General features: G+C 40.6%; 1 long non-coding RNA gene and 1 other non-coding gene across 2 annotated transcripts; both read left to right on the top strand.

Annotated features, from left to right (window-relative positions):
* Nucleotides 1-2,786: 2,786 nt before the first annotated feature.
* On the top strand, nucleotides 2,787-6,442 carry LOC122425834. The gene is made up of 4 exons (XR_006265019.1): nucleotides 2,787-2,848; nucleotides 3,650-3,838; nucleotides 4,877-4,895; nucleotides 5,776-6,442. It is a non-coding gene; the product is annotated as an uncharacterized LOC122425834 (long non-coding RNA).
* Nucleotides 6,443-11,700: 5,258 nt separating this feature from the next.
* On the top strand, nucleotides 11,701-11,772 carry TRNAC-GCA. Its single transcript has one exon. It is a non-coding gene; the product is annotated as a tRNA-Cys (tRNA).
* Nucleotides 11,773-26,188: the final 14,416 nt, after the last annotated feature.

Genomic DNA, 26,188 nt, shown 5'->3' with positions numbered 1-26,188 from the left:
ATTATTGCTCCTTCCACACATGAAGATGGTACGAAGTTAGTTAATTATAAATAATGCATCCAGCCATAGAAGGCATGAGGTATATATTATGTTATTGCACATTAAAAATCTTTATGAGTGTGGCAAGAGACACATATACCAACAGCTGCTAAATTCAGAATCCTGGAGCAGTATCTTATTTTAATAGAAGAGCAGAACCAGAGAGTCTGTCACTCTAGCTCTAGGGATTTCCTGCTATATCCTATTATATAAAAAGATCCTAAATCTACATGAGATTTTCCTTGTGATTTCAAAGCACTTAATGAAAATCTTTTTTTTTTTTTAATTTTAATATCTTTCAACCCTACCCCCAGCTGGAGAAGGCAATGGCATCCCACTCTAGTACTCTTGCCTGGAAAATTCCATGGATGAAGGAGCCTGGTGGGCTGCAATCCATGGGGCCGCTAAGAGTGGACACAGTTAAGCGACTTCACTTTCACTTTTCACTTTCATGCACTGGAGAAGGAAATGGCAACCCACTCCAGTGTTCTTGCCTGGAGAATCCCAGGAATGGGGAAGCCTGGCGGGCTGTCGTCCATGGGGTCTCACAGAGTCGAACACGACTGAAGTGATTTAGCAGCAGCAGCTGCCCCCAGCCACTCTACTTACATCAGAGATTATGCTTTCTCAACTAGATTCCCCAAAGCAGGAGGTTTCCTTTCCTCCTCCCATCCTCTTTCTTTCTTTTTTCTTACCTTTTCTTTTTCTTCTTTTCTGTTTTTAAACTCTTCAACACCTAACTCAGAGCCCAGCAGTTTGTGTCGAGTGTGTATCGACTGTTGAACATGAATTCTCACCCTCATTTTATGGCAGGCAAGGAAACAATCATAAAAATCTAAAGTGGGTTGCTGAGTTCTGAGTAGAACAGAAGTCCTTACTCTCCCAGTGGTGCAGAGGACCTTGCCACAGCTCAGAGTCAGAGCTATGTCTTAGAGGGACTTAATTCAAGTGAAACCTCAGAAGGAAGCTGGCCAACATCTTAAGGAGAATTTCTGCAAGACGTTTTATGTCTTAAGATAAGTAAATTCAAGTTCTGAGCCTTAGAACCTAGGTAAATACTGCATCACCTTACAGAAGGATAAAGAGCAAGCAATAAAACAAACCAAGACACTACATAAAGTCCCTTGACTGAAATCGTATTTGTTCGTGATCTGTTATTCTGGTGGACTCTTAATAACTGGGGCAAGGATGTCAAGGAACTAATTGCTGTGTGTTCAGCAGCTGACTGTGCCCAAGTCTCCAAGGCATAGGCTGGTGCAGAGCTTGGGCGCTTGAATCTAGGGAAGATTTAGTTATTCTTCCCTTAGCACATCTCTTCCTTGGCATGGTTTTGTCTGCGTGAGCTCAGTTGCAGATTCCTTGAACCATTTATCAAGGACAGAGGTGTGTTGTATTGATCCATGAGGGCTGCTGTGACTAGTTTTGCACCAGAGTTTGGGAGGGTAGCAGCTCAGCTCTGTACGGAAACAGACACCAAACTTAAGCTGCAAATGTTATTACACAACTGGCCAGCACTAATAGGCTGCCCCAATGATAAAAACAAAACCACAGATTTAAAAGCAGGCAGTAGGATCTGGAAGTACTCTCTGCAATTGCTTTGAATACAAAACATCTCAAAGTGACGCGGATTCTGCCTGCAGAGCTGCTAATGAAGATGTGGCTGAGTTTGTTTATCCAGCTGTACACGTCTGTATGACAGTAACGGGATTTATGAAAATTCAAAAATACCAAAGCCAGCTTCTGAGGAGAGAAGTTTCCCCGTAAGTCCACTAAAAGCTCGTGTTTTGTAAATGAGACATCTTACTGCTACCGCTTCTGCTTACCTGTAGTCCTGCTTTTACTATGAAAGACAGTTTTAAAGGAGATGAAACTTACTAAGGGAGCCCAGCATGGGGCCCTTCCTCTTTCCCTCCACCCACCCCTACCCCCACCCTGTGCATCTGGAACAATGGTCTCTACTGGGGACAGTTTTGCCCCTCAGCAGCTTCAGCAAAGTCTGGAGAAATGCTCGATCATCACACTCGGGGGTGAAGAACTGCTGGCATCTAGAGAGAAGAGGCCAGGGGGGAGCTGTTCAACACCTGACAATGCACACCCCCTCCTCGCCTCTAACCTCAAAGAATTTTCCAGCCCAGAATGTCAATACTCCTGAGTTTGAGAAACTTTGCCCTAGCCCCCTGACTCTAAAAATTGATTACGTGCAAATGGTTAGTAGTTGTTCAATTCAAGTCTTGAATTCTCCCCTGGGTTTTCAGTCAGCTCTTCACCACTGGTTCTTGAGCTAGCTGTTACCTAATTTGTTCACACATGACTTTCTGTTTAGCGGGTACTGGGTCCATTTGTCTTCTCTTGACCAAAAACACTGCTGAACCCAGCTGTTTCACCTCATATGAAAGCCTGGACTAGGCTTCCAGGCAAAACTGGCAGTAAATCAATGACTTCAAAACAGTAAGGGAAAAATGTGACTTTAGGATTATCAGAAATCCCCTTCTGATATTAAAAATATTAGAACACACACACACAGATACACACACACACCACATACACCCCACAAACATCTTTTTGAATATCTGATTTTTTTTTTCCTTTAGGGTTAATCCATCCATCATGTATTCAGTATTGTCTGCTTCTTTGCTACCCTGTGAAGTATAGCCCATTCGGCTCCTCTGTTCATGGGATTTTCCAGGAAAGAATACTGAAGTGGGTTGCCATTTCCTTCTCCGGGGGATCTTCCTGACCTAGGGATGGAACCTGAGTCTCCTGTGTCTCCTGCATTGTAGGCAAATTCTTTACTGCTTGAGCCATCCAGGTGACTCTCCTTTCGGACACTGCTTTCGAAATTAAAATACTTGTACCCCCCCAGTATCAGAAAGACCAACGTGTTGTAAAAACATGTCAGTTTCTCAAATCTATCTGAGCCTTATGGATTAAGAATCCTTGTGTGTCCAATCCAATAGTCCACACCTTTGAAATGCTCCTGGGGTGCACACCTAGTTTGGAGTAACTATTCTAGGACAAGGATTCTTTTGTTCCCCACACACCTGTGCGTGTGTCTCTGCTGGTTTGTCTGGCTATGTAACGGAGCCATCCCCAGGCTGACTGGAGCACAGGGCCTAACTAGGGATGGAAATCGGTGTTATAGAAAAACCCAGAGACACGTGGGTAACTACTTCACGGTGAGTTTATTTTGCATGCTAATTGTTTATTCTCACAATTAAGAAAGAGTGAGGTACAGAGGGTTTCTAAGAGAGAGAAGAGAAAAAGTAAGACCATCTGGGAACAGTGGAACTTGTATTGCACGTTTTGGGGCAGAACAGTCGACTGGAAGGTAGCAGAGACATTTGTCTTGGGTCCTTGAGTGGCCAACTTGCAGTTCTTTATGGATTCCCCAGAAAGCAGTGAGAGCTTAGCCAATGTGACAGGCTGTCCTTGCCTGATGTCAGCCAGTGATGTCCTCTCAGTTTCGTCACCTGAATCAGAGCTAGTCTGCGCCCTCTCCTCGCTGAAAAGCCACTAGGATGTAAAGGAGGGTCGTTCTCTCCTTCCATCCAAGGCCGGGAGGTGCCTCTCTTTGCTTCTGAGCATTTGCTTCTTTTTTCTCTTTTCCTAGGAATGGCTTTACCAGATCCTTCGTGGGGATCTGAATAAACCGGGCTGCCCCTCACCATAAGTTTATATCATCTTGATCCTACCATGATTTCTTCTGTTTGAACTCCAAATTCAAAGTCTCAGGACAGAAAAGATGGCTGCCCAGCACGGGTTCTACCACGACGCATACAATGATGGAAAGCAATTCAAGGTCACATAGTTCAAACATTGTTGCAGGGGTAGCAGTTGTGGGTTTAGGGCATAAATCATCACAAGAGAACAGAGCTGGCTCATATCTGAAAAGTGCCTGTTAGGAAATGACTCACCAGAGGGCCACACTCCCTCTTAGAGGCCCATGGGAAGGAATGGACTTGAGGGCGGGTGGTCGAGGTGGGGGAGGTTGGGGTGGGGGTAGGGCAGTGGAAGGTGGGCCGGGAGGTTGGCACTTGTTCAAAAACGTCCACACATTGCATGATGCAAGCTCACTCCTCTTCCTTATCCCTCTTTGAATTAAATTTACCTGATTCTAAGAATCACCTAGAAGATACTTGTTAAACATGTGTAATAGGAGTTCTGAGTCCCTGCTTAGAATCGTGAAGGTAGGATGGGGAAGGGGATTCAAAGAATTCGTGTTTTTAAATGTCATTTTGTCATTGCAAACTGTTAAATTATCCTTGAAGACAATGGCCCCCAACCTCTGAGATCTAATGCCTGATGAACTGAGGTGGAACTGATATAATAATAGAAATAAAGTGCAAGTACATGTAATGAACTGGAATTATCCCAAAAACATCTCCTGCCCCCCATCCATGGAAAAATCTTCCCATGACACCAGTCCCTGGTGCCAAAATGGTTGGGGACTGCTGCTTAAAGAGATAACCTGTATAAAATATTGCCAGTTTCTTATGATAGAACATAAATTAGTTTCAGGTCTGGAGGGCAGAGTTTGACAGACAGGGGAGGAAAAATAAGCTATATTTGAGTGAAGCTTTGAAGCTGTGTGGTCCAGTATAGTAGCTGTTAGCCATGTGTGGTTAGCTAAAGTTAAATAGAATCAGAAATTCAGTTCTTTAATTGTACTATCCGCATTTCCCAGTGTGCAGTAGCTACTTGTGATTAGTAGCTGTAATACTGAACAGCACACATAGAGAACACTTCCTTTGCTGCAGAAAGTTCTGTTGGATAAGAACGCAGAGGAGGAGTCAAGGAGAAAGACGGTGTAATATTTATGTCGGAGTCCCCATCCTAGGTCTGTGCAGAGTTGGCGCGTAAGTATCACAACGTTGATGATGTTGCGGTGTTGAAGTACTGATGCTGCTGCTGATAATGACAGCATGTGTTACTTCTGTAAGATTCCACTGTAATCCTCCAAAGAACCTAAATACTGTGGGGCCACACCATCTCCTTAGGTAACATCTATGGGTAACCCTTGATGGTTGTCTTGTGAAGTTTAGAACCACATCTAACCTAAATACTGTGGTACCACACTGTCTCACTAGGTAACATCTATGGGTAACCGTTAATGGTTGTCATGTGGAATTTAGAACCACATCTAGCCAGATGATCTGATTTTGCAAGGACAGACAGAAACCTAGATTTTTATGTGAAACAATGTGATTTTTTAAATGGCTTTTTTTCCCCCCAAAAAAGTATGAAGACCAAATGAAATATGTCTGTGAGATGGATTCAGGTTATATAATGCCAGGTTGTGACTCTATAGAAGCTGGATGCACTGAACATTAATTTTCTGATTTAACTATCTTCATCCAACTCCACTCCAGGAATTCAACTTCCTTTTTAATGCTGGAGAGAAAAGTACCATTCTTTTAAATTATCTACTCCTATAATCCATCTCAGTCTGGAATAGTCCAAGACTGATGATATGTTCAAATAATCTTATTCATATCTGTAGAGATGTGTTAAAGTTGTTCCATTTATTCAATAAATATGCACAAAGTGCTCAATAAGACATTCTGCCAGGCACTGTTTGGAAAAACTTTACGAGCAAGAAAAAAAAAAAATCCTAGCCAAATGGAGCTTATCTGATCTTATGGACAGAAAAGGCATAATGAAAAGTCATAATAGGTATGAGATGTTATTTCGTTGTTTGTATTTTAATCACTCCTTCATGAGATTTGTCTTTTGAAGGCGCCTCTATGTCTTGCTGTCCATTATTTTGAAAAGCACATTTGAATTGACAAGGATGGAAGATCAGTAATGACTCAGGAATGGGGTAAGTGGATAAAACCTTTCATTTTGTAAGAAATCTCGAGGCTATTTGCATTTTCTCAGAGCTGCACCCCCCTCTGTCAGAATCCCTGGAGTCCAGCCAGGCCCAAAATTCGCCGGATGACTAGTGCAGAAAGGAATCCTGGAAGCTCTGTTGCTGACCTGTCTCTAGACTTCCCAGCGCCCTGCGCTGGGCAGAGACTTCCTATGGACAATGAGGGGATTCAGCAACAATGAATGCGGCAGCGCAGCTGTTTATCTGGGGATGGCTGGGGATGAGACAGAGCCGTTATCATGCAGCAGGCAGCGAAGCCGGCCACGGAGGAGGCTCAGTCTGAAAGAACAAGGCCATGCAACTGGCATACACCTCATTCTGAGCTAGAGATTTTAATCATAGGATTCAGTCAAGCCCCAAATGCAAGATGAAAATCACCTCTCATTGATGAGTGTGTGCTAACTCGCTTCAATCATGTCAGACTTTTTGCGACTATGGACTGTAGCTTGCCAGGCTCCTCTGTCCATGGGATTCTCTGGACAAGAATACTGGAGTGGGTTGCCATTCCCTTCTCCAGGGGATCTTCCTGACCCAAAGATCAAACCCACTCTCCTGCAGCTCCTGTATTGGCAGGCGGGTTCTTTACCGCTGAACCACCAGGGAAGCCAGACTCTCCTAGGTACTCATAATCAATAGAAAAGAGATGGACAGAACCACGCTTTCCAAAAGTCCTTGATGGTAAGAACCACCAAAGGCATGTAGTGATTCTCCATGCTGGAAATGTAGATTCGGGGGCAAGGATGGAATCAGCAATCGGTGTCTAAGCGGATACATTCAGTGATTGTTACCACCAGAGATATGAGATACTGGAGTGGGAGGATAAAGAAGGCTTCTCTCCCTGTGATGGTGTGAGTCCCAGTTATCCACGTATATCAGCTTTCATGGTGAGATGGTCCTGAGTTTGAACCTGAACTGTGAGGCAATATTGTACGTTGCTGTGAGACGTGAGGTCACTTCTGTAACTTTTCTATCATTGTCCTCGACTGTAAAAATACAGTTGTTGTCTAGTCTCTAACTCGTGTCCAACTCTGCTACCCCATGGATTGTAGCCCACTAGGCTCCTCTTTCCATGGAATTCTCCAAGCAAGAATACTGGAGTCGGTTGCCATTTCCTCCTCCGCCAGGGGATCTTCCCAACCCAGGGATCTAACCCTCCTCTCTTGCATTGCAGACAGATTCTTTACCACTGAGCCACCAGAGAATACTAACTGTGCCATGGGAAGTTAGGAATTTTAAATGAGAAAAGGCAGGTCAAGTTCTTCCTGCAGAGTTTGGGGGATGTTCACTGAGCACTCTTTACAGTTAAAAAGCAATTTTACTTACGTTGTCTCATTTGGTCCTTTTAACAATCATATGAATAATACTTGACTAACTCAGTTTTGTATACTAAAAACTGAGGAAGAGACATTCTGGAGAGAAAACATATCTTGGGAGAGTGTGACAAAAATAGTACACTGGTGTCTAGCAACTTGCTTTCTAAACTTGTCTAATTTTAAAGACTGAGAATGTTTTAAGGAAATATTGAATGCATTTCGCTCACTTTACAGGTGAAGACTCTGAGACCCAGTGAAGTAAACTAATCTGTTCAGTGTGTGAGAGAGAGAGATGGATGGACAAGTGGACCCAGAACTCAAGTTTGTTTTTTTTTAATTGACTGATAATTGGTTTACAATATTGGTTTGATTCCTGTCATACATCAACATGAATTAACCACAGGTATACATATGTCCCCTCCCTCTTGAATCTCTTCCCACCTCCCACCCATTCCCAACCCCTCCAGGCCATCACAAGAGTCTTAGGCTCAGCTCCCTAGAACTCAGGATTTTAATGTCCATCCTGAAACCTTGCCATTGCTTTGTTGAGGATGTGATTTATCTCTAGGCAAATCCAGTAATGCATGTTTTAGATTTGCTTCTTTGATATTAAAAAAAAATTAACTCCTAAATCACCGTTCTATATTCATCCTAAAATAGGGCATTTTTTCAAGGGATTATCTAGCATACAGTTATACCAAAATTCTATCAGAAACTTTTTAAATACATAGATTTCTATGTCCACTAGAGATCATTTTTGAATCAGAATCTTGATGGGGAATGATAATTTGCATATTTATCAAGTTTACTAATTAAAGTTGGAGAACTAGCTAATTAAACCATTAAGTCTTTGAGAACAGGAATTGCATACTTTCCTTCTTTTGTATTCCTCTCACTTCCAGCCAGAATTTTACACAGACACTTTGTACTCACTTAACTCATTGAATTGAATGGTGATAGAATCAAATTATGGTAAAATGATTTGATTATATGAAAATCTGTGAAGCAGGTGTATGGATGAATCATTTCCAAAGATATATCATTTATAAAATTTGATCTGAATTAGGAGCATAATTCTCTTGCCAGATATATTGTTTGTTTGGAGAGAGAGAGAGTGTGTGTGTGTCTGTGTGTACTCTTTCTTTCCTATATATATGCAAGAGGGAGATCAGAAAAAATTAGCCTTCAGACAAAAGGAATCTAATTTAATGGAGAGGGAAAAAAGCCCAAATATCACGCCAATTTTGAGGAACATTAGCTTGAATGTTAGTTATCTATTGCTGCATAACAAACTATCCCCAAATTTGGCAGTCAAAAATAATCAAAGATTTATTTTCTCCAAGTTTCTGAGGATTAACAGCTGGTAGCAGGGCTTCCCAGGTGGCACAGTGATAAGGAATCCGCCTGCCAATACAGGAGATGCAAGAGACGTGGGTTTGATTCCTGGGCTGGAAAGATGCCCTGCAGGAGGGCACGGCCACCCACTCCAGTAGTCTTGCCTGGAGAATCCCATGGACAGAGGAGCCTGGCGGGCTACAGTCCATGGGGGTCGCAAAGAGTCAGACACTGTGGAGTACCACCACGTCATACCGTATCTCAGAGGTTCTCGGGAGGCTGTAGTCAACAGGTCTGTGTTTTAACCACATCATTTTGGCTGAAGTACAGTGAGGCCAAACTTGTATCAAGAGAGAGAAACCGAAAAGAGCCGCCCATCTTCGTTACTCGCAGCGCCCTGGGGAGAAAGAGCAGACTCCGCAGGGTCTCTCGGCAGAGTAGTGAGTGGGTCACAGGGAAAGGGAGCCAAAGCCATGGACATGAGCCTGGCCTCGGCGGAAGGACGGGTGATGCCGGGATAGCAGGGTTAGGACTGCCCAGTTCACGTCGTCTCGGCAGGTTCTGGGCAGAGGGTCCTTGTTGTCTGGGACCATTCAGGTGAGTGTGTAGCAGCCCTGAACTGAGACCCCAAAATGCAGGTGGTTGGAATGTGGACTTAAGCTGCTTAAGAGGAAGTGACTGGCCTCTAGCCAAGACCTCAAAACAAGGCAAGACAGCATTTTAAGGACTATGTTACAGTTAGAATTTCTCACCTTGCTTCCTGAGCAAGACTTTCTTCATCGCCACAAGGAAGATATGGGAGATCTTGGTAATACTTCCATATTCATGCAGACTTGTCATTTCTGTGGGCTAGTGTACTTAGGGGTGGTGATCTGGTTCCTGCTATGAACACGCACCAGTCCCTTCCCTTCACGACAACTGTAAAACGTGATAACGTCTGTTTTTTAAGAACATCGAACCCATGGTGTGTTTCCAACAGCTCTGAGTGGGGAGAAGTTCACATTTCTTGTGCATGGAATAGCAAGTGCAAAATACCTGCAGTGGGAGTGAGGTGGGCAGATGAGAAAAATAAAGAGAATTGTTTACCTGGAAAGGAGAAAGCTGAGGGTGATGTGACATGAAAGAAGCTGGAGAGGGATGAAGTAGCTAAGCCAAGTACCATCTAATATACAAGGTAATACTCAATCCTATTTTGCCCAGGGCGATCCTACTTTACATTAGCTCTCCCAGCATCATTGCAAATAGTACGTGCCATCAATCTTGAAAGGCTCTGGGGTTGGATGATATATTTTATGGTCACACTATTTGAGTTAAAGATTTTGGTCTTTATCTTAGTAATGATAGGAAGCCATTAAGGGGTTTGACCATAGAATAACAGCGATAACAGATTTGTGTTTTTTGCTCTCTCTCTGGCTGTCATGAGCAGAATGAGTTAGAACGGACAGCAGAGTGGACAGGGAGGCTGTCTACTGTTGTAGCTCCGCAGATGGGGCTTAGACCATGTTGGTGACAGTGAAGATGTGCAGAGTGGTCTGATTGAAGAAACAGTCCATCTCTCCGCATTGCAGTCTTTCTGTGCACCTCTGGGCAACTGACTTTTTCTCTTTCCATGACAAGGACGAGCCTTTTTCATTCTTTTACAAGCTAGGACTCCACCTCCACTTCCAAACGTCACTCTCTTTACCCTCAGCAGAGGAAATTGTTCCCTTTTCCTTGAAAACTAAACCAATAAACATAATCTCTCTCATCATCCAGCTATAAGATCTGCAAACTTGCCTACACCCACACAAAATCTCTCTTGTTCTCAGATTACACTATGGAAGATATCACTCCTTTTACCTACAGCCAGTAAAAGTGAAAAGCGTTCAAGTATCAATCACTCAGTCACGTCCGACTCTTTGTGGCCCCGTGGACTGTAACCCACCAGGCTCCTCTGTCCATGGAATTCTCTAGGCAAGAATACTAGAGTGGGTTGCCATTGCCTTCTCCATGATCCTGACCCAGGGATTGAACTGCCATCTCCTGCATTTGCAGGCAGATTCTTTACCATCTGAGCCACCAAGAAAGCCCAGTAAAGCCTCCTCTGATTTAGATCCTGGAAGATATCTGCCTACTCTACACAGCACTTGGTGGGTCTGTTTTCTCACCTCTTACTCACTTTTTAACCTGCTGTCTTCTGCTTCCTTCCCTGGCCGTGTCCCGAAAGTATTCCATCTAAGGGCAGCTGTGGCATCTGGAGATCTTTTCCAGGTCTCCTCCTACTTGTCATCTCTGCAGCAGATGATGTTGTTGTTCACTCTCTTCCTGAAACCATCACTTACACTGGAAATTTTCCTGCTTTTTCCTTCCACCTCCTTCCACCTCTTTGCAGTCCACCTTCTTACTCATCCTTCCTCCGCACCTCTACAATCTTACACATGTCCATATTTCTAATAGCTATTCATAGATTGTTGATTTCCCAGTTTTATATATCCAGGTTGAGGAAATAAAATGCTTTCTCAGTAGCATCAATTGAATGTCTTATAAGTGAAACAAACATTCACAAAGCCAAGCTCAAATTTGTGATTTCCTCCTACGCTAAAATTGACCATCTTCCTCACTAGTGTTTTAGAGAGTGTCATGGCTTCCCTGGTGGCTCAGCTGGTAAAGAATCCGCCTACAATGCGGGAGACCCGGGTTCGATCCCTGGGTTGGGAAGATCCCCTGGAGGAGGGAAGGGCTACCCGCTCCAGTATTCTGGCCTGGAGAATTCCATGGACTGTATAGACCATGGGGTCACAAAGAGTCGGACATGACTAAGTGACTTTGGTCTTCCCTTGTAGCTCAGTTGGTAAAGAATCTGCCTGCAATGCAGGAGACCCTAGTTAGGTTCCTGGGTCGGGAAGATCCCCTGGAGAAGGAAACGGCAACCCACTCCAGGATTCTTGCCTGGAGAATCCCATGGACAGAGGAGCCTGGCAAGCTACAGTCGCAAGAGTTGGACATGACTTAGTGACTAAACCACCACCATGTACATCTAGTCCAAGTCAGGATACCAGTCATCATTTACTTCTCCTTCTCCCGTAATGTATCTTCAAACAAGTGATGTCAGTTTGATCCCCTGAATACCTAAAATAATGGTATTAGCTCTCTTCTCTGGCTTCCCTGGTGGCTCAGATGGTAAAGCATCTGCCTGCAATGCAGGAGACCCAGGTTCAATTCCTGGGTTGGAAAGATCCCCTGGAGAAGGAAATGGCAACCTACTCCAGTATTCTTGCCTGGAAAATTCCATGGACTGAGGAGCCTGGTAGGCTACAGTCCATGGAATCACAAAGACTTGGGCACAAATGAGTGACTTCACTTTCACTTTCACTTATTCCGTTGTGGTAGCAGTGAGTTGTGTGGGTTCATTCAAGGAAGAAGCAGATTATAAACTCCACCCAATACTCTGTCTTTGCCTTGGACACAGTACAAGGAGGCTGGTGTTTGTGGTGGTGCGGCTGAGATGATGACCCATCATTAATCTAGCTGCATCCAGAGGAAGGAGAGGTATGGCAAGTTTCTCTATTGAAGTTGAGCTGAATCTGACAAATGGCCTTTAGAGAAACAGATGTACAAGTGAGCTGGAACAGGCAGTGTTTTCAGGAGGAAAGGTTCTTTTCTTTCCTTTTGTTTTATTTATTTATTTATTTTTGGTTGCTATTGTTTTTTTGTTTTTTTTTTGTATTCTTTGTATTCACATTTTTTAAGTGTATTTGTGTATTCTAGCTAAGTTCAGTGATAAAGGGGGACCAGTGAATCACACAAATAAAGCCCTTGTCCCTCAGGAAATTTATTGTACCTTCAAGGGGGACAATAAACATGTAAACAAGCATACTGTTATGCAGCAATAAATACTAAGAAAAAAATAAAGTAGATGAAGGGGTAACAGAAGCTTGGAATGTTCATTTAGAGCTGTCACCCCTCTTTGAGAAGTGATGTTTGAGACCAAACGAAGGGAGAGGAATCCAGGCTGATGGGTTAGTGGGTGCACAGTCCTGGGGGTGGGGGTGCTGAGTGAGACTGAGGATCGGCTAGGATGGGGGTTGTGAGGATTTGAAGACCTCTGAGCACAGATCCAGTCTGTGGCCCCTGGTAAGGCCCTTGGATTGTGTTCTTGGTGTGATGGGAGGCTGTGAGAGTATTTGGAGCAGAAACTGGGAAGATTTGACCTATGTTTCAAAGGAATTTCTCTGACAACTGTTGAGAGAATAGGCTTTGGTGGAACAAGAGTGACATTGGGAAAAGCCAGAACAGGATGTAGAAATTCATCATTTATTAATAGTACCATGAGAAGGTCCAGAGCATGACCACAAGTGGAGATAAGAGGAAATTTCATTGGAATGTGTTGCTCAAGCGGCTGAGGGGCCACGAAAGGTGGATGTTTGCAGGAAACGACCTAGCGAGAATATTCCACAGTTGAGCAGGCCTCAGCAATATGTGAACCATGAACTTCCAGACAGTCAAGCTGGTTTTAGAAAAGGCAGAGGAACCAGAAATCAAATTGCCAATATCTGCTGGATCATCGAAAAAGCAAGAGAGTTCCAGAAAAACATCTATTTCTGCTTTATTGACTATGCCAAGGCCTTTGTGTGGATCACAATAAACTGTGGAAAATTCTGAAAGAAATAGGAATACCAGACCACCTGATCTGTCTCTTAAGAAATCTGTATGCAGGTCAGGAAGCAACAGTTAGAACTAGACATGGAACAATAGACTGGTTCCAAATAGGAAAAGGAGTACGTCAAGGCTGTATACTGTCACCCTGCTTATTTAACTTATATGCAGAATACATCATGAGAAACGCTGGGCTGGAGGAAGCACAAGCTAGAATCAAGATTGCCAGGAGAAATATCAATAACCTCAGATTTGCAGATGACACCACCCTTACGGCAGAAAGTGAAGAAGAACTAAAGAACTTCTTGATGAAAGTGAAAGAGGAGGGTGAAAAAGTTGGCTTAAAGCTCAACATTCAGAAAACTAAGTTCATGGCATCAGGTCCCATCACTTCATGGGAAATAGATGGGGAAACACTGGCAACAGTGGCAGACTTTATTTTTTTGGGCTCCCAAATCACTGCAGATGGTGATTGTAGCCATGAAATTAAAACACACTTGCTCCTTGGAAGAAAAGTTATGACCAACCTAGACAGCATATTATAAAGCAGAGACATTACTTTACCAACAAATGTCCGTCTAGTCAAAGCTATGGTTTTTCCGGTAGTCATGTATGGATGTGAGAGTTGGACTATAAAGAAAGCTGAGTGCCAAAGAATTGATGCTTTTGAACTGTGGCATTGGAGAAAACTCTTGAGAGTCCCTTGGACTACAAGGAGATCCAACCAGTACCTCCTAAAGGAGGTCAGTCCTGAGTGTTCATTGGAAGGACTGATGCTGAAGCTGAAACTCCAATACATTGGCCATTTGATACAAAGAGTATCAAATTTCAAGACTCACTTGAAAAGACCCTGATGCTGGGAAAGATTGAAGGCAGGAGAAGGGGACAACAGAGGATAAGATGGTTGGATGGCATCACCGACTCAATGGACATGAGTTTGGGTGAACTCTGGGAGTTGGTGATGGACAGGGAGGCCTGGTGTGCTACGGTCCATGGGGATGCAAAGAGTCGGACACGACTGAGCGACTGACATGACCTGCACTGAGGAGGAATCAGTTGAGGTCCTTAGGGACGTAGGAGAGGCAGATGTGATCGAGGTGGCTATCATGATTTCAAAGGAAATAGTGTTTGTCAAGAAGAGGAGATATAAGCCTAGAGCCGGTTCTAGCTCCTATATGAAGTTGTATCAAGTCATCAGGTGCATCTCAGAAATAGTGTTTGAGAACTAAACAAAAATGTTGAAATGTGATGGGATCTGTCTCTTTTTAAAACACACCCCCTCCCTGCTAGGAGGAGGAAAACAGGAAGTTAGGACCATTTATTTAGATGCTAAGAGCTGAACCACAGGTTAAAAATAATTCGTTATATTACTCTTTTGTCAAGTAATTTTAAAATCAAATAGTACATTTAAATTAGACCAGATTTTATGTGTCTCCTTCCTTTAAAAGGGGGGAAAGAATCTTTATGTAAAAGGATCTTTGAGAAAAGATGTTGCAAATATTAGAAAAATGTAAACAAAGAACATATAAAATTAATTCAACTGTTTTCTTAAAAAGAGATAAACATTTAGCTTTAAAAGCTTCTTTTCTTGGTAACTAATGCTACTTTAAAAAAATGAGGATCAACCTCATAGAGATTATCATTTTATTGTTTTGTTTTAAATTAATTTTAATGCTATCCTGAATATTAAAGTCAGCATTTTCACTATTTGTGCATAGATTTAATATTACTCTTCTGTCGTTAATTAATAGTCTGTCTAAATGGATAGGAATAACAATTTGACAGAAAATATGAAGACCACCAAAGTTTTCTTAATTTGTGGAAAGGAAGTTACCTTGGCCTGAAGAAATTATCATTAGGGACTTTGCCAGAACCCGGTACCTTGTATTATGAAAGGTGGTCTGGATCCTGATTCAGAGCGCATGCTAATGAGGCTCTTCCTGTGCCAAGGTCAACAGGGTAGAACAAAATGTCATGAATGAATCCTAAATTTTTCACATATCTCTTGTTTATATTCTCCTTTTGGCAACTTGAAAAACTTCTCTCTCTCTCTTTTTTTTTTTTTTGGTGTAAAAATAAAGAATAGTTATCACAGCAAGAACCTTTACAGGGAATTATTTCTTTTGAGCTTTGCTGCTAGTTACAGAGTTCCAACATCTCATGAAAAAACAGTGCATTTCTTAGAATGAAGATATATTTTATCCTACGGGCTTCGAATTGTTCTTCTGTGGTATATAGTAATTTAAAATCAGAAATTAAAAACTTTTATGTGCATAATTTAAAAAGAAAATCTATGGGTATTTAAAAATGGATCCAAATGGTCACTTTTCCCCCATTCATTTAGTTAACTTAATTTCTGTTATTCTTTCCAGAGGCCATTATCTTTGCATTTCATACTTGTGCTGTGAATAGCATTGTTCAATGTGCATTTAATTTTGACTCATTTTTGCTTCTCGAGTACATATTATTTTTTAAAGCATGAAACCCAGTATAGTTCAATAGCTTCAACTATTCATTTTAGTTTTTTGTAATTGCTATTTAAATTTTTAAAACCTTTTAAATTATATAATCAAATGGCTTTAGCGAAGAAAAAAAAACAATTTCCTCATTTTCTGCAGATATATTCTTCTTTTTCCATATAAAAGACTTGTTAATCTGTAATCAAACTGAACCACATGACCTTTAAATTGTCAATTTAATTACATTACTTGCCCTTGTGAGAATCTAAGAGTTTTGAATATAGTGGTATTAAATAGATTTTAAAAAGTCAAGTGAATTAGAAGCAAATCAAATAATTCTTCTGTGATCTTGAAGAAAACTACACACAAATACACACACACGCATATATATATATATATATATATATATATATATTTCATTAAGCAAAACTCTTTACTTGTAAGAATATGAACTTTTTCTACAACCATATAGATTATTTGGAAGTGAAAGGAAAGAGCTTGGTGTAAATAGATTCAATTTTTCAAAGTGGCTCTGTATAATTCCACTGTTTGGTTGGCATTATATGACTCTTACTTTCAAAGCTTTGCACACACAGTGAACTTAGTGGTCTAAAAATAGTTTACAATTAAATTTACAATGAATCATACAATTATTATATTCTGCCTAATCAGACATACAATTAAACCTCTATAAATATTTTACATTCAAGTTATTGCTAGATAATATAAGATTTTTTTAAAATAAATAGTTTTATATCACAGTTATTGAGGATCATTTACTTTATACCAAAATTTGGCTTGTTCAAGTCAACTCAGATGTTAAGACCTTAGTCATGGGGAGTATATGAAAATAGAGAAGAAATAGAAAGTCTAGCATCATAGGAAGCTAGAATTTTTTTCAAGATTCCGTGAAGATCTGGAACTTAGATATACTGACAATCTTGATCTTTATTTACTGGTTTTCTGCCATTACTTTTCTATGATTCTGCTTCTATGGCTCTTGGCACTAGTAGCTAACCCAGTCCTCTGTATGGGCTCCTATTAGTGAACTCCCCAATCCCTGGATCTCACTGAGTCACTCTGAGCCAGGGCTATCATCACAGTCCTACTTCAACTATGCTAGCCAGTCAGCTGTGACCAGGTGGACAGTTCTGTGGTCAGAATCCTGATGGCTTATTTGAGGACCCCTTGAAAGAGGTCTGTGCATGCAGGCTTCTTGCATGACTGTGTCACAGAGTAGCTCTGTACTCTGACTGATTCTCAATCCCCAGATTTTTAGAACAGGAAGGGACTCTATAAGCTAACCTCTCATTTTGTCCTGGGGAAGCGATCACTGTTCCACTTGCTGATCTTTGCCAAATTCAAAAATTCTAAGGTATCATCATTTCAGAGGCTGCCTTTCCAATGCAAAGAATGAAATGAGGTTATAAAAAAAATAGAAAACTTCAGGAATAGTAGCAACAGTAGACATTTTACTAAGTCATTGTTAGAGATTAAAGAGAATCAATGGGTTTCCCTGCTGGCTTAGTGGTAAAGAAACCGCCTGCCAATGCAGGAGACGCAGGTTCGATCTGTGGGTTGGGAAGATCCCCTGGAGGAGGAAATGGGATCCCACTCTAGCATTCTTGCCTGGAAAATCCCATGGACAGAGCAGCCTGGTGGGCTACAGGCCATGGGGTTGCGAAGAGTCAGACACCGCTGAGTGACTGAGCATGCACACAAGAATAATCTGTACTTATGATATAAATACCACATCACAGTTAACCTTGGGTAAGAAGAGCAGCAAAAGAAGGAAGGACCCGAGATATCCAGGCCCCTAGATACCCTTGGATTCAGCTCAAGACAAGTGTGCTTCTGGACAAAGCACTGGGCTGGCTCACGATGCCATCCGCAGCCTTGCCCAGCTAATTTTGTAGGAATAACAGAGGTCATCTATTGAAGAGAAGTGTTCCTTTGCAGCTAATCAAATTACAAAGGGAGGTCATGTTAATTATTACAATTTATGGGATTCTAGAATCATTGTGAAGTTGGTAATATTTTTTATAGCAAGTCCATTTCTAAGCAAGGCAAATTCATTTGCTGAGTGAGATTAAAGAAGGAATGGAAAGGGAGACAAAACCACAGTCTGATTTACACAGCACTTTTCTTTCTTTCTTTCTTTTTAATAATGCCAGAACATCCATTTGAAAGGAGAAAAAAGTGAAGAACACATAGGCAATTTTGCAAGAATAATGTCAGTTTATGGGTGTTCTTTTTCCCACCAAATTGACCAGATGTGTTTTTTTTTTTTTTATTCTGGAGAAACTGTCTCTATAAAAATATATATTCTAGTCAGATTAGTTAAAACAAAACTACAGCCCGTGCAGTTATCTGACATGATGGCAAAGGGCATGTGACTGAGCTGACTTCACAAATATTTATTGCAAGGCTAAGATGGTCTAAATAATACAGTATATTTCTTATCAATAGAGTTGAGAGTCCCCAAATAAGTAAGTCCTGGTTACTGTCCTTGAAAATGTCACTGTTTATTCAAGGAAGAAAAATATAAACAAATAATTACAAATGTGAAAATAGAGTTGCATTACCAAGCTAGACCCAGAGTGCTGAGTTAACCCCTGACTTTTAGGATGGGTGGCGCTAATGGTAAAAAAACTGCCTGTCATTGCAGGAGACCTAAGAGACCTGAGTTCAATCTCTGGGTTGGGAAGATCCCCTGGAGAAGGGAATGGCAACCCAAGAATTCTCCTGTATTCTTGCCTGGAGAATCCCATGGACAGAGGAGCCTGGCAGGCTGCAGTCCATGGGGTCACAAAGAGCTGGACATGACTGAGCGACTGAGCAGACAGCACACATAGTTACTAGACAGGAGGAAGAAGGGTGCAAAGATAGTAAATTCAAACACTGAAACTAGTGGTGGTGGTTAGTGGTAGCTCTTCAGAATTTATAAGCGTGATAATATAGTCTACCAAATGATAAATTCATTGATAGAATCTATAATTCCTACTAGAGAAATTTAGGAAACACAGCCCCAAACTGAAAATCATTCTTAAGGAAAAAATATCGATCAGTCAAAGAAGTATATAAATGAAAAAAAGTAATTAAAACTTTTACTTGGGGACAGAAAGAAATTATATATACATGAGATTCACTCATTTACCCACTCATATTTCATTTATTTAATGTTGGTAAAACACTTTAGAGACTCCACTTACTTTCAGGGGTCAAGTAATTAGATGTTCTAAGTTATAAGAACACATACTCCATAAAATCATATTATTTTTCAAATTCTTTACTGGCCAGTCTGGACAGGCAATATTTACCAGTGGGCTAGTAATTTTTTACCCTCAGATACAGAATCAAAAGGTTAAATAATACAAAGGTTATAAAAGTATAAATCTAACAAAAGGTCTATCAATACTTGGTTTTATCAATGACAGTAAAGAATAGGAAGCCATTGATATTGCTTAGTATAAGGGCTTTTAGAAAAGTTAAAAGCTAAAGTGTTTACATGTTAACCACAATGTCAGATTGTGTGTTGAAAAATATCATAGGGAAGAGCAGATAAAGGTATGAGATTAAATACCGAATACCTTTATCTGCTAGAACACAGCAGCCCCCCATCCCTTCCCAAGATAACATGTCGATTCCACGTAGGCATGTTGTATTCGCTATTTCCAGTTTGCCCAAGAATTGGCATTTCTAAGAAGTCCCCGTTGACCCAGGTGCTGCCTTTCCATGGATGACACCAATGCGTATCAGGCTGAGAAAGAGAATTTGCCTCATGCACCAGTGGTGCTCAAACTTCACATAGTTCATAACGGCCTGCCGGCTTTTGCTGGGTTCCTGGTTTTGGGAGACCAGGCTGGGGCTGATAAGTTACGGTTCCAACTGGTCCCCCGGTGACGCTGATGTTGTTAATCTCAGAAGCACTCTTTGAGAACTACCGCTCTAGACAGGGATGCTTGATTTTAAGTCAATTAATATTTTAGATATTCCTCTCTTGGCTTCAGGGTGATCAATGTGATGGAGAAAAGAATGCACTGAAATTTTAAGAATCCGGAGACATGAGGAAAGCTACTGTCCTGTCATTAGTGGGGAAGGAGATAGCAGATATTTAATAAAAAATGTGGGAGAAGATGTGGGATTCTTCCTCAGGGAGAGGGACGATGCAAATAAAAATCGTAGAACTTAGAACTCTGAGAAAAATAAAAAGGCAAAAGGTCATGCACACTAAGTGAAGAAAATAATTTTAGAGGATGAATTGGCTTCTGGGAAAAAATAAAAGCTCAGTTCAGTGATATGACAAGATCAGTATATGTGCATGAAAACATAACATTTCACTTCAAATATTTTTGCAGTTTCAAAAATATGATTACTCAACGTCTGTATTATGGGAAGGAAATCATCTAAACTCTTTGATTTTGTTTTTACTTTGAAAAAAATAGTTAGAATTTCTTGTATTTGTGTGTAAGATAATTAAATCAGATAAAATGCATTCCTGAGTAAAAAGCTACTGTATTAAACCCAGGAACTCTGTGGGACCCTAAATGTGGAAATCTGGGGGAAAAAACCATATGATAGTGGTGTGTGTGCATAGCCCTCTAGGCTCCTCTGTCCATGGGATTTCCCAGGCAAGAATACTGCAGTGGTTGTCCTTTCCTTCTCCAGGGGTTTTTCCTGACCCAGGGATTGAACCTGGGTCTCCCACATTGCAGGTAGATTTGTTACCACTCTGCCACCTGGGAAGCCTCATGGTAATGGTAGGAGACAAATTCAGCAGCAGGCAGATTCAACACCATTGCTGTGTGATTTTACATAAAAATGGTAGTTTTGTGTCAATTCCTCAAATTGGATCTGAGTTGCAATACAGTAAAGGGGAGATAAATGTTGTCAAAATTTGCTTTGGTCCTTTTGTTTACTAGTTATTGGGCAGCCACTCTATTACTTGTTTCCTGCAAAATACATCAAGCAGTAGAAATATTAGAGGCTTCAGTCCCTGTTGACAATGGCACAAAGACAGATTCTTGTTCAAGAATCTCAGTCTCTCTCTATCTTGGTCTCTTTTTCTAAAATCTCAGCCTTTCTCCCCCTTCCCCTCCACCCACCTCTCTCCCATATTGTACTGAAGAAAGCTAGTAAGTTATAGATTCTGAAGCATTTAAAAATGTATACTTAATGGCATTGCCTATCAAGCTACTACTAAATTAGGCATCTTTTTAAATAACTTAAGCATCTGGTCTTTAAAAATTAAATCGGCATATTTATTGCCAAATAAATTGTTGGGGTGGGGTATATTCCAAAAGTGAGTAAGTGAGTGTGTGTGTGTATGTGTGTGTGTGTCTGTATCTTACCAAAAAGATTCCTGGAAGAGTGTGATTCAGTTTTCCTGAATTCTGTCTGGCTTCTGGAACATCGCCACCTTGGATCTGCAGACCTGAGAACAAGACTCTGGACCACAATGCAGCCAGCTGCTCTCCCTAGAGAAATAAGAACGGTACTTCCTCTTCACTTTTTCTCATTTGTTTGCTGTATATATATACATATATATATAAGTGGTAAAAACTGTATTTTTAAGGAAATCACCTACATTATTATATATAATATATATATATACATTAATTTCCTTTTCACTCTCTTCCCCTAATTATATGTAAATTATCTGTGAAGTGGTTAAATTTTCATATTTCTCTCATGTTACAGAAGAACCTCAAAGTGCTAATATGACTGAACTAGATGAGGAAGAAATAATTTATTAGAGATTCTGGACTTGAAGCTGATCCAGATGTTGATGAGACGTGGGACCCCTCATTAGAAAGTGAACTTGTTTTCATTTTTGTAAGGCAATTCTATTTTCCTGGCTTGGGGGAGTGTAGCCTTGGCTCTCCTTTTTTTTTTTTTTTGCATATAGGAGAGTGTTGGTCTATGTTGGGAAGTTTTAAGTTTGGGCTACCAAAGTATGTTGAAATCCTTCTTTGTATTTTGAGATTTCCAAATATTTCCAGCAGAGAATCTAATAAACTGCATTTCCCAGTTTCCCTTACCACCAGAGTTTATACATGTGACTTGGACTATGCCAAATTAACATTCCTTTGGGAGACGCAGATTTGATAACACGTTTTAGAGGAAATATGGGATAAAGGATTCTTCGGGTTTGAGTGGTCTCGGGGCAGGGTTTCCTGATGGCTCAGTTAGTAAAGAATATGCCTGCAATGCAGGAGACCTGGGTTTGATCCCTGGGTGGGGAAGATCTGGAGGAGGGAATGGCTACCCACTCCAGAATTCTTGCCTGAGAAATCCCATGGAAAGAGGAGCCTGGCGGGCTACAGTCCATGGAGTCACAAGGAGTCGGACACACCTGAGCAATTTCATTCACTCACCCAGGGGAGGGGAGCTTCCATCATGATGCTGGACCTTCAGTAGACTCTGCTTTCATTGTCTCTTCCAGACAGGATTCTGCAGCAATAAGAGTAACTAAGCTCAATGACTTCTCCACAGTTACCTTCTAACTACCCCGTATAGTCCCTGCCACTCAAAGCCAACTTTCCAGAACCACCCTGAACATATTTGAAAGCAAATAATTTAAAAAAACATTAAACCTCACAGGGAAAACAAAAGCAGATAATTAAAAGATGCAAAAATCGCAGTATTTTGCAGTGCCTGGGGAAGAAATTGGCCACATACAACCTGGTGTGAGTTATTTAACCTCCCTCAACCGGCAGTTCTCTCAACCGTGAAGATAAATGGAGCCATCAATAAATACTTAAAGTAATTATGTATGATAAAGCCCAAATAGAGGTGCTTAGCCATGATCTTGGTGAAGAGCTCACCTTCTGTAAATGTTAGTTCCCTTATCTTACCCTCAGGATCAATTAAGAGCTTATCCATCTGTTACAGAAGAGTAATTGACATAGGTGATAGGACAACACAGGAAGGGAAAAAGAGCATGAAATGCAACTTTTCTTCTAACCACACACACAAAATAAGGGGGGAAGACTGCAGTCTAAGAGTCTTGGTGTTCCTAGCAATGAACTGCCCATTTTGAGCAAGTCATACACTTCACAGGCCCTTAATTTCCTGTTCTGAGAAGTGAAGTGTTTGGGTCATCCAATGCCCAAGTCTCTTTTGGCTTTATGAAATTAGATTGATTAATAGTAAAGATAAATTTCTCTATAGCAACTTGGATTTATTCCTTAGAAGATGAAGGCATAATTTAATTCTTACATTTGCTTTGTATTCCCTAAAACCGGATTTTTGTTTTTATGTGATTTTAAAAATCAAATTTACATAATGTAGCTCAGAAATAGGTATCCATCTATTCTTTGTTATTCTGAGCTAGCCTGAATTTTTAAAAAGAGTCCTCACTTTTCCTGCTTTTTATGTAGAGTAATATCACCATATGGTCACTTTGTAATGATTTTTTCAGGTTTCTTGCACAGTGAAATCATTAGAAATATGATGAAAATGACTGTTCTTCCTTCACACATTCAGGCAATAATTCCTTTGGCAAGTGTTTTAAGAGTAACTCCTCCACACTCTCCCTGCTTTATGAAGAATGTTGAGAGGCAGCCTTGCTTTCTTCTTCATTAAGTAAAAGAGAGATTGCAGATACTAAGAACCTCAACTTCTTAATTCTTCTTTTTAAAAATGCTATAAGCATCTGACCTACCTTTACGTCATTTCCTCGGGTCCCGGAGAATTGTTCTTTCAGATTAAGCCTTAATCTGCCCTTTTGCTTCGTCACATCACCTCTGGGACTTCATTCATTCTCTCCTCTCTCTCTAGTGGGACACAGTTGTAATTTCAAGAGCCCAGAGTCAGCCTCTATCACTACTAGCTATAGTAGTGGACTTGAGTATATTATTTAGGATTCTGTGCCTCTGTTTCCTTAACTATAAAATATGATACAAATACAACTTCCCTGTTGTGATATTTTAGGGGAGGGTTATTTTTTTCTTTACCTTTTAATTGGATGATAATTGCTCTACAACATTATATTAGTTTCCGCCCTACAACAATGCAAATCAGTCAATTATATACACATATATAATGTGTATATATATATACATCTACCAACACGTCGAGTCCCTGTCCCTCTTCCCATCACAGAGCGCCAGGCTGATATGATATTTGTGTGTGGTAGTTGCTCAGTTGTGTCCGACTTGTGTCCAACTCTTTGTGACCCCATGGAGCCTGCCAGGCTCCTCTGTCCTTGGAATTCTCCAGGCAAGAACACTGGTGTGGGTAGTTGTGAGTGTTAAATGAGATACTTGCAAAGTACTTAGAAGGAGGCTTCAATAAATATTGGTTATCATTGTATCTTTCACCTCTCCCTCTCATATAACCTGAATATATAAAGCACAATGTCTCTTCCACCATAAAGATTATATCTCTTAGCTTTTTGATTTTTATTTGGATCCTGGTTTCAGTCACTCCTCTCATTCACATCTAAGCTACAAAGAGTTTATATTTGCTGATTTCACCAATCGATCATGAAGTCCTACTGATTTCATCATCTATTTCTAAAATGGATGTCCTCCTATCTATATTACCACCCTAATGAATGCTTTTTATCATCTCTCACCTATTCTAAGCCAGGAACCTCATACCTGCTTTAAATAAAAGTGCAATTTTAATCCTAAAGAAATATATAATTTAGTAAAAGAATAAACCGAAGATATGGCCATACACATCTACAGTGTTAGCATTTATTAAATGAATTACAAGTTTAATGACCTCCTATTACTAGATAATTTGTGGAGGAAAAGAAGCTAAAATGTGATGACAGAGTTAGTCAAATGTTGGGAACCATTCCATCTAAATTATTTGTTTACTGATCCAGGAGGCAAACATGGATTACCTCCATTTATTGGAGGATGGATCATTTCTAAACATTATGTTGCAATTTGCCCTTAGAATTAGCAACATTTAATTTTTATTTTTCTCCAGAGTTTTTTTTTTTAATTTAATAAAGACCATTAATTTGGTAGCAGGATAATTTACTTTTGTGACTCTTTGCTATCGCGTATAGCATTGAAGACAAAAAAATGGCTATCATTCACTAGAGGAAAATTAATAAACAGATTAATAAACTATGATCCTATTAATAATTCTGTTGTGAAGAATAATTTTTATTTATTTTGGAGGTAAAACTCTGCATCTTTAATAACATTAATGGCTGCTGCAATGTGAGATGTATAATTCCTTTTTCAGGTCTTGCATTTTATATGTATCTTACTAGAATTATCATTTTATTTCTATTTATTGGTTCAGAAAAATATTCCTAAAATTGGTGGTGTACATTCATTGCCTCTATTTACCTTAACCCATAGATTAAACCTTTGAAATATGAATATTAATTCATATTTTACTAAAGTGTTGGAAGATAGCTTTCAACACTTTAGTAAAATGACTGTCTTGTATTAAATTAAGTCATTTAAATTCTTCTATCTTTCTTGGGTAATATGAGGCTACCTTTTCTTGATCTTCTATCTATCCTCTAATTGCATTTTGATTTCTTGATGTTGGGTTATTTTCTCCTTCATGTTCTCAAAATCAGGGTCAGAGACTAACCAATTCTTTACCAACACAACATTCAACATTTCTAAAATTTAAGTCACAATGCGCCCTACCAAATACCATATATTTCCTGTTTTTTGATAAAGAAGGTTCAGTCTTGGAATTGCACGTTACCACAAAATGGACCTAAGATGATTAAATAATAAATTCCCAGTGCCTTCAGGTCAAGGCGGAGAGGGGATGAGCCATTTGGATATGCAGGAGTGCATGGACTTGGGCTCCGTGCAGAGTCAGGGTCAAGCCCGTCTTGGAAGCCGTTCCTGACAAAACACCAGGAAGCATAAAGCATCCCACCAGCAAAGCACCATTCAAGGACAACCCTGAGGGAACTGAAGCGGGGACAATAAACAATGTGCAGAAACAAATAGAGGCACTCAGGAGGCGACAGCTTAATGAGGGAGATGCAGAGCGGAGGGCGGAAGCACACTGCAAGGGCGGAGAAGCCGTCCTTGTCACGAGAAGGTGGCAGCGGACTCCGACATGGAGATGGCACTCACGTTGTGCTGCAGAGGACAGAAGCACTTAGAACTCAGAAAACAGCTAACGCCAAGGATGCAGCTCATCTGCCAGTTACAGCCAAAGACACAGAATTTTTGGTAATTAATAACAAATGCTCTTTTCATTCAGTACTATTCATTGGAACGTACAGAATCTACACTACCAAGGTTGAAAAGCAAGTTTGTACTAAAGGAAATTAGAGAATTAACAGAATTTTCCAGGCGGGGCAAACGATCAGGCTTGGTGCTTAGAGTCCAAAATAACAGAGCCAAGAGCTATGCCCAGCCACGTAGCGAGACTGTCCTAGTGAAAATGCCATCACTGCCACTTGGCGTCGACAAGGCTACTGAATGGACCAGCCATCGCACTACTGTGCTTGTCCGAAGATTGGCCTGATAGTTGTGGCCATCACTTCAGGCTTCCCTCTTCCCACCTCCAATTCTCGTTTGAGTGCATCTATT

Source organism: Cervus canadensis, chromosome 23 (assembly GCF_019320065.1).
Source record: "Cervus canadensis isolate Bull #8, Minnesota chromosome 23, ASM1932006v1, whole genome shotgun sequence".
NCBI lineage: Eukaryota > Metazoa > Chordata > Mammalia > Artiodactyla > Cervidae > Cervus > Cervus canadensis.
This window is presented reverse-complemented; position numbering and strand designations above follow the sequence as displayed.